This window comes from Quercus suber, unplaced genomic scaffold (assembly GCF_002906115.3).
Source record: "Quercus suber isolate HL8 unplaced genomic scaffold, Cork oak 2.0 scaffold_96, whole genome shotgun sequence".
Classification (NCBI taxonomy): domain Eukaryota; kingdom Viridiplantae; phylum Streptophyta; class Magnoliopsida; order Fagales; family Fagaceae; genus Quercus; species Quercus suber.
In genome coordinates this window covers 308,745-316,256 of record NW_027069561.1, presented here as the reverse complement: position 1 = coordinate 316,256, position 7,512 = coordinate 308,745, and the positions used below count along the sequence as shown (strand labels likewise).

Genomic DNA, 7,512 nt, shown 5'->3' with positions numbered 1-7,512 from the left:
ATCTTCATCACTACGGCTGCTGTTCTGCTTCACCTCAGATCAGTTCTGGACTGTTGTTGCTATTGCTCCTCCTTAGATCATTTGCTATATTGCTCTACCTTAGTCGGTTAGCCCTCTGCCTTTTGAGTTTTTTTTTTTAATGAACGGTGGTGTTTGACTGTTGTGTTTGTGAGTTGTGACTTTTTAACTAGTGTGTTGTGTCTCTGAACCACTTTGTAATTGTGGCTTTTGTGTGGACTAGTTTCAGTGTTTGTAAATTGTAACATTTTTTTTTTTTTTTTTGGTTTTACTTTTATCTATAAAGAAATAAAAGGGACCACTAGGACAAGGACGTGACTAGTTTTGTGAATCTGTGAGACTAGTGTTTGGTAAGTCATGAGTGACTTTTGTGTGAGACCAATTGACCAAATTCTTTGGTTTGATTGTTTTAGTTTTATCAAAACTTTTGTCTTTGTGACTTTGTGACTTTGTGTGATGTGGCTAATATTAGTAATATATATGAACTTGGGAACTTTGTCTTTGTCACTTTGTGTGATGTGGCTAATCTAATCTAATGCTATATATAATAGCAGAAGCTTTAAAGAGATGCTGCCATGTTAGGAAAAAAGGCCCCTTAAAATGTAGACACGTATAAGTTAAAAAGCTATAAATTACATGTTTCACTATGTTAAAAGACTGTTTGGAGCCTCTTGGTATAAAAAGGAACTAACAGCTTAAAACCAAAAAAAAAAAAAAAAAAAGTAAAGAAAGAAAGATTGGTACACGGAGAAAGGAGAGAGAGAGATGAGGTGTGCCGAAGGCCCTAACACACAGAGAGACCGAGAGCGAGAGATCTTAACAATGGTGACACTCAAACGCACACCTACAGAAAGCCATCAACACCGTTACCATCAGATTAAGAGATACGAAGATAAAGAGAGACAATCCATTAGGCACGCAAGAGTAGAGATTGAGGAAGAGAAAACTAAGTGCCATTAACACGTTACCATCAGATCGTCGGAACTACCATCGGTAAAGGTTTTCTTTTCTTTCTTTCTTAGATCTGGGTATGAGATTGGATTGATTGAATTTATTTAGGTATTTGGATTACAATAGGTTTTGATTTTTTTTTTTTTTTGGATTTTCACTGGAAAGAAATGGGATTTTTCTTTTTTAGATTACAGAATGTAGAGAGAGAGATTCAGTCTGTCATGAGGGTGGAGAGAGACAAATCTGACAAGACAGTCAGGCTTGTACCCTCCACTAGTATAGTCTTTGTTTTTTTTGTATTGAAGGTTAGCATACTCCTTTCCTCTTCAAATACTGTTTTGTTGTTTAGAAGACAGACTGAAACTCCTTACTATTGCCTTTTATATTCAAATTAGAATCTTAAATCTTCAATTTTGAATTCAAAACCGGTAGTTCCCCTTGCATAATTTTCTAGGGTTGTTCTTTTACCCCTTTTAAAAAAATAGATGGGTTGATCCTCTTTCTTTGGATGCTTTGGTTTCAAATTATCCCTCTGTCTTCTTTTATTTTTGGTAGCATTAGGGATTTTGTCCTTATCTATTGTGGTTAAAAGCCAAAATTTACCTTGGATTATTTAAAATCTGAAATGATTAGACGAAAACGAAGTTTCAAGATAAAGTTTATGCAAAAAGTGTTTACTGTTATGTGAAAATTAATTGTTTAGTTTGAAGTGTGGTATCGTGATTAAATTTGGGCATATTGTCTTTGTTAGGACATATGTGTTTTCACTTGTTAAGAACATATGTCACTTATTTATGTAAATTGACTAATCCTTTGACAAAACGCACTCTACTTGTAATTGGATAGTTCTAGGTGTTTTTAATACTTTAAGAAACAAGGTTTCAAGATCAAGTGTTGAAGTCATCAAGTTTGTCCAAGAAAAACAAGCTAAAGTGTAAAATCATTAAAGCTTGACACCTGCTCGATAGCTCCACGACACCTGCTATCTATTGAGATTTATAAAATCAAATTTTCTGATCTGATTTCTTGGAATCCGTGAATATGCTTTTGGGCCTTCTTTTCTCCAAATCCTAAACATATAAAAGGATTGTTTTAAGAGCTATCAAAATATACACAAGTTGCACAAGCATTGAGCAAACTCTGTTCAAGCAATTTGTGATCAAAGATAAAGTTCTTGATCTAGTTCATCTTCTCTGAAGAAGTTGCTGTGTATTTACACCAAAGGGTTTTGAGACCAAGCATCTTCCTGATCTTCATTGTGTAGAATGAACTGAAGAACTTTGCAGCCAACCTCTCATTCTAAGTTGGTTTTTGAAGTCACGTACTGAGATCCATGCATTGGTTAGTCACGTACTTGGGAGCCGTGCATCAAAAGGGGAAACTCTCACTACAGATCAAGTCCAATTGGGTATTGGGGTAAGGGTTCAACTATAGGTTGGTAAGGTACTTGGGATTCCTTTACTTGTAACGACTTGATTTGATAATAGTAGAGTTTTGAGAGTGGTGACCTAAAAATCACCCGGTGGAGTTTTTGCCGCAAGGGTTTTCCCCATTCATAAACAAATCACTGTGTCTTTTAATTTTTGCTGCATATTTAGGTTTTAGTGATTTGTTTGTGCTTCTACGTATTTGAATGTTAAATTGATTAATTAATAATTTGGCTAATTAATTAATTGGTTTAATCACAAAGGGTCATTCAGTTTATGATCTATCAAGTGGTATCAGAGTAGGCACACTTTGATTAGGTTTAATCTTTGCTGTGTTGATCCATTGACCCTTGTTTGTCATGTATAGAGGATAGTCATTAATCATACCTCTTTTATTTGATGACATTAATTATGCATACTAGAAAGTACGCATGAGAGCTTTCTTACAGTTTTTAGGTGAGAAGGTGTGGCAAGCTGTAGAGATTGGTTGGACCAAGCCAAAAGAAGAGCTGGCCGATTGGGATGACGCCAAGATCAAGGCGGTAAACTTCAACAGTAGAGCGTTGAATGCCCTATTTAGCGCAGTCACCAATGAGGAGTTCAAGAAGATATCCTCTACTAAAACTGCAAAGGAAGCATGGACCATCCTCCAAACAACCTATGAGAGTACAAAGGCTGTCAATGATTCAAAACTTCAAAGGCTCACTACAAGCTTTGAAGAAATAAAGATGGGGGAGGATGAGTCGTTTGATGAGTTCTATGCCAAGCTCAAGGACATAGTAAACTCAGCCTTCAATCTTGGAGAAACCATCCCTAAACCCAAGATTGTAAGGAAGGTGCTCAGATCTCTACCCGAGAGATTCCATGCGAAGATTACTGCTATAAAGGAATCAAAAGACATTGATAAGATTCCTTTAACTAAGCTGGTTGGAAACTTGCAGACCTACGAGATAGGATTATCTAGGATTGGCAAGTTGGGTAAAGGCAAGAGCATGACCTTGAAGGCAAAAAGCAGTGACATAGATGAGTCTTCAGATGATGAAAATTCCAAGATGAAGTCCTACATTATAAGGCAATTCAAGAAGTTTATGAAGAATGCCAATGGGAGGAGCTTCGACAAGGACCACAGACAATCCAGTTCTTTTCAGTTTAAGAGCCAAGACAAAGGGAAGAAGGATGCTAAGGATGGCAGTCAGTACACTATTTCGGTAGGACCAAAATGTTTTGGATGTCATGGTTTTGGTCACGTGAAGCATGAATGCCCTACATATCTTGAGAGTATTAGGAAGAGTAAGGCACTTGCTACAACCTTGAGTGACACTGAGCCCGAAGATGATTCCGACAATGAGGATGACGGAATCTTAAATGCCTTCACTGCCACAGTTAATCCTACTGAAGGGATTGTTGAAGAAGTGGACGAAGAATAAGAACTGTGGTGGAGTCCAAATTCGAGAAGATGGATGATCAAGATAATATCCATTCAGCCTATGAGAAGTTTTACAAGCTTTCTAAGAAGCATGAGAAATTTTATAGGCTGGCCACCAAGAAGCTCAATGATGTGGAACTTGATCGTGAAGAGTTGTCCGCAAAGTTTGATGAGGCGAATCAAACTATTAAAGCACTAAGGTTTGAGAACAATTTCTTGGCTGAGAAGACCAAGAAGCTTGAAGCGAAGCTGTTTCAAGTCAGAGCTCAACTGGAGAGGACTTTAAGTGCAAAGCTTGATGAGATGCTCAGCATCTAGAAATCTGCTTCAGATCAAACAGGTTTAGGGTATGGTCTTTCTTCCTCTAATATTGCTTCTACTAGTGCTATTGTTTTTGTTTCTCCTGCTAATAACGCTGATATTGAGAACATTGATGATAAAACTGAATTAGACAATGAGAACTTAGATAATGGTAAATCTATCTTAGGAGCACCCCTTAAACAGGATAAGAAAGGTATTAAAAACCCTAGGGCTAAGAAGGCTAACTCTCAAAAGCTTAAACAAAAGAAGCAGCATCTCTGTCATCATTGTGAAGCTGCCGGTCATACTCGACCAAATTGCTATAAGTGGCTAGCCACTCAGCATGATCACATCTAATAGCCAGAATCAGCTTCAAACCTCTCTTGCTCCTCTTGGTGATCTTCTTAAAGCCCTAATGTTCCTTTCGAACTTGAATGGTTTCAGTTCTTCCCCCTTACCGCCGATTCAAGGGTTTAATCAAATGAAAGGTTCTTTCAAGTTATGGATGAAAAAGGACTTGATGAGAATCAACAAGCATTCAAGGATCCATTGCATGTTCCAGTTGGGCCTATTACTAAAGCAAAATCTAAGAAGATCAAAGAAGCACTTAATGGGCTTGTTCAAGAGATTTGCGCTGATTCTAACGGAGGACATTCCAAGCTTGGCCCAAAGGAAGATGAAGGCGTAATAAATTTAATCCAAGCTATTAAGGGCTGATCTGACTTAATTGGGCATGATTTATGGTGTGGATTAATGGTTGATTGATTTTCCAGCTCCATATCAGTTAATAGATATTTTTCCTAGTCTGGAGCATCTAGTTTTGGACCAGATCTACCTTAATTTTAGGCTTTTATTATTTAGAACGTTTTTAGCTATTTTTCCTATTTTGGATCTGCTAATTTCAGACCAAATCAACTTTTATTTAGGGTTTTATTATTTAGTACGTTTTTTATATTTTCTATTTCCAGTCATGTCATATAAATAGCATGCACTCATTGTAACAGAGAAATTATTGAATAAAAAATCAGAAAAGGTGAGGCTTTGCTCTTCTCATGGTTCTTCAAGAACTGTGAACTTATCAGGGATTCTTCCTTGTGGCATTCAAACTTTATACTTTTGGTTCGTGATTCATTATAATCATTGGGTCAAGGTCTATTACTTATACCTTTGGTTTGCGTTTCAATTATAAACGTTGGGTCAAGGTTTCTATCAAAAAAACTGAATTTTTAGCTTTCTTGGGCAAGTATTACAATATTTTTGTTGGGTCTCAAAGCGTGTCGATTGAGGTTCGCATTAGGACTCTAAGTGATTTCATCATTTTCTTCTCTCTTCTTGTTTTTCTTGTTTGTTGCATTGCTTGTGTGTTTTGCATTTTTGTTGAGTGAGTCTAGTTTTATGCTTTGCTTTGTTTAACATGTTTTTGTGTGTTTACTTTTAGTTTTGTTTATTTTGTGTTTTGATATAAAAAAAAAATTGAAAAAAATCAGAAAAATACAAAAACAGTGTGTGTTTTGTGTACTTTGGTACTTGTGTACCTTGGATGGCCAATGAAACAGAGTTTTCTAAACTTTGTATCTCTTGTAGCTTAGATGAACATCTCCATGCACAACTAAGCAGTGAGTTTTGTGGCTCTTATTTGTGATGAGTAAGATTAAGTTATCTCTTAAACTTAACACTCGTATCACTCTTTTTGACGGGTAGGACTAGAAAATCCTAAGAGAAAAGTATAAATAACCATCTCACCACTATTGCCCACCAATCATAATATGACACATGTATGCTTCGGCATAGCAAAAGTGCAGTGTCAAAGACATTCTTATGCTTTGGCATAGCAAAAGTACGATGTCAAATGCTTAACATCTTGGGTATTTCTTTTCTTTCTTTTTGTTGGAAATTTAGACCCCTTAAACACACAGATAGCGTAGCCTAGATTAATTAGCCAAGTTGTTACTTAGTCAAATTATGCAATTCTAGGTTAAAGCAATCAAATAATCATATCAAGATATAAAGCAGCGGAATAATAAATAACACAAGATATGATCACTCAGGAAACCACTCGGTAAAAACCTGGGGAGGATTTGACCCACCGATCCTCAAGGCATAACAGAATTCACTATGAAAGAATTGAAGTTCTTACAGAAGGACTACAAGCTCCCCGCTCGACTTCCTAATGCTACCCACCAGTAAAACTTCCTGACACGACCACGCGCAGGCTCCGAATCCACGGACTACTTCTTTCTTGAATTCTTCAATCAGCTACAAGCTCCCCGCTTGCTTTTCTTTTTAAGTTCCAATGGTTGCAACTATAATGATCTTCAAGATGTTGAAATCATCTCTACCTTGAAAACCCTAAGTTTGTGTAAAGGAAGTCTCCTCAAAGATCTCACACGAGATTCACACAAAACAGCAATGTATGAGCAACAAAGCAATATGACAACCCTCAAAAACGTGGCTAGGGTTTAGTTTATATACCTAGGGTAAAAAACAAAACCCTAAACGTTTAATGAAGTAGGGCTGAGTTGGAAAATCTGCAGAAAATTCAACCTGTGCGATTTTCGATCGATCGAGTCTATTCTTCGATCGATCGAGCCAGGCCGAAAGTCCCAAGTACTTCTGCAGCCACTCGATTCCAACTTTACAATATTAAACCAACTTTGAGCAATTCTAAACAAGACTAAATACACTGTTTTGATCATGGTTTGCCAACATTACAAATTAGAGTTCTAAATACAAAAACTCCTAAGACCTTAGAACCTAACAAACTCCCCTTTGGCAATCCGTGACAAAACCCTAATTCACAGCTCAAAGTTTTACAAATAAAAAGCCCTTTACAAAGGTAATGTCATAAAATCAAATTCAGCCTAACTACTATCCATCAGTTGCAAGTGTAGAAGCACTTAGTTGAATCAACCTGTATATTCCTGAAATACTCAACAAACGCATAAACGCATGTGTGACAGAAAGAGTAAAACAACAGGTATAACATTCTTGTAAGATCCACACAACACAAAATAAAGACATATAAAAATGAACAAGATAAATATAAATCAATACGCAGTGAATCATAAAGCAACAAGAATCAATAAAAAATAAATGTATATCAAACAATGTTACTCCCCCTAACATGAATATCCCAAAAAAATGATATACATAGTGAAGCACCTAGATACAATCTAAAATATTATCTCCCCCTAACAACAAAAAAAAACTCCACAAGACAAAACTCCAAGTCAAAACTCCACTCCCCCTTTTTGTGACGGAATGCCAAAGAGCAATCATGAGTCGCCATCAAAAGGAGGTGGTGAGGAAGAATGAAGACGTGCTAAATCCACTCGAAGAGCACGAATCTCATCCAGCAAGTCCACCAAAATCTGACCATGAGCCTGCTGA

The 7,512-nt window shown here is 36.7% G+C and overlaps 1 long non-coding RNA gene across 1 annotated transcript in view; it reads left to right on the top strand.

Moving 5' to 3' along the window:
* The first annotated feature begins 924 nt into the window (after positions 1-924).
* LOC136068026 (uncharacterized) overlaps positions 925-7,512 on the top strand; it is a 22,708-nt gene continuing 16,120 nt past the window's right edge. Inside the window, exon 1 of the long non-coding RNA XR_010629418.1 lies at positions 925-1,011. This is a non-coding gene — a long non-coding RNA (uncharacterized LOC136068026). The remainder of the gene's footprint in view (positions 1,012-7,512) is intronic.